Raw genomic sequence first — 1,643 nt, forward strand, 5'->3', positions numbered from 1 at the left:
GAATAAATAAACCTAAAATTTTATACAAGAATCACTTACCTGGGGGTGAAGGTGGTGTGGTGGTTAAGGTGCTAGACTCCCACAAGGCCATCTGTGGTTTGAGTCCCAGGTCTGGTGGTTTGCTTTCTCACTTTCCCTCTCTCTCTCTACTGACTGTGTGTGTGAGATCTACATGAAACAAAAGTAAATTCATGTTTAGACTAGGGTCTTATTCTCAACATGTCTCATTATGTATATGTAAATATTCCAAAATCCAAACAATTCTGAATCCAGAAGCACTTCTTGTCCTAAAGAGTTTAGAAAAGGGATCCTCTAGTCCCAAGATGGTAGCCACCAACAAGGCAGCTGCAGAAGATGTCAATGTTACTTTTGAAGATCAACAAAAGATAAACAAATTTGCACAGAATACAAGTAGCATCACAGGGCTAAAAGAAGAAATAGAAGCAAAAAAGAAACAACTCCAAAATTAGAAGATGTTTGTGAGGACATCATGCTTACAGATGATCACTGCGTAAAGATACCTTATCAAATCAGTGATGTTTTCATCAGCTATTCTCAAGAAGAAACACAAGAAATACTAGAAGAAGCCCGAAAAATTTGCAAGAAGAAATCAACGCCTTAAAATCCAGAGTGGAGTCAGTTTACCGGGTGTTAGCAGATTTGCAAGTTAAGTTTTATGCAAAATTTGGAAGCAACGTAAACCCTGAGGCTGATGAAAGTTTAAACATTTTATAAGACTTTAAAAATTTTGTTTAATAAACTTGAGTACTGTTTAAAATGAGGGGAAAAAAAGAAAGAAAAAAAGAATCCTCAACCTGTCTTAATTAAAGACCACACTTGATTCAGATTTCCTTGTTGGAGGTTTTTTGTTGATGTTGGGGGGGGGGTGGTGTTTGTTTGTTTGTTTGTTTTTAAATCTAATGTCTTTTTTTTCCTTTTTTCTGTTCCAGCCTGAGAAGCTGGAGGGCTGGGGAAGGGAAGAACGGCATGGTGAGACAGAGACAGGAATGCTTTCTCCCTGTTGAGAGTGTTTTCCTCTCCGAGACACACACACCCACTATCAAGAACAGAAAAGGAAACTCCCTTAGATCTAACAACTGCTAATATTTTGGGACATATCTATCTCATTTGGGTTTTGTTGTTGTTTGCCATAGGGTGCATGTGCTCACCAGAGAGAGAGAGAGAGAGACAGAAAGTGAGAAATCACCCCTGGGGGATGGCCATGCCACAATCCCTTCTTCCCATTCTTCTACCAGGACTTGGTGGACATGCACGCACACGCACCCAGCATGTTTTTCAAGCTGCTGGGTTTCAAAAGGCCCAGTCAGCCATGTGAGATTCAGATATCTTAACCACCACGCCACCCCGCTGGCCCTACCTCATGTGTTTTTTTATCCTGAACAGATAAAGATTTTCAGAATACAACTACACGATCTCTATCATGCTCACAAGACGAACACTCACTCCTGAATATCACCTAGTACCATAGCGCTTGCTCTTCCCTGACTAAAACAAGCGTATTCTCTAGGTGGGTAGTTCCAGTCAGGCTTGCAGGGGTCTGCTCACTGTCTCTCATGGTGCTTTGGGAGATGTTCATCCGCCTTCATGTTTCTTCTTTTTTTTTAAATGAAGAATTACTTTAT

The 1,643-nt window shown here is 40.5% G+C and overlaps 1 pseudogene; it reads left to right on the forward strand.

Moving 5' to 3' along the window:
* Positions 1–323: 323 nt before the first annotated feature.
* LOC102479014 (prefoldin subunit 4 pseudogene) lies at positions 324–735 on the forward strand (annotated as a pseudogene).
* The last annotated feature ends 908 nt before the right edge of the window (positions 736–1,643 follow it).

The sequence above is a fragment of the Tupaia chinensis genome, unplaced genomic scaffold (assembly GCF_000334495.1).
Source record: "Tupaia chinensis unplaced genomic scaffold, TupChi_1.0 Scaffold000283_1, whole genome shotgun sequence".
Taxonomy (NCBI): Eukaryota; Metazoa; Chordata; class Mammalia; order Scandentia; family Tupaiidae; genus Tupaia; species Tupaia belangeri.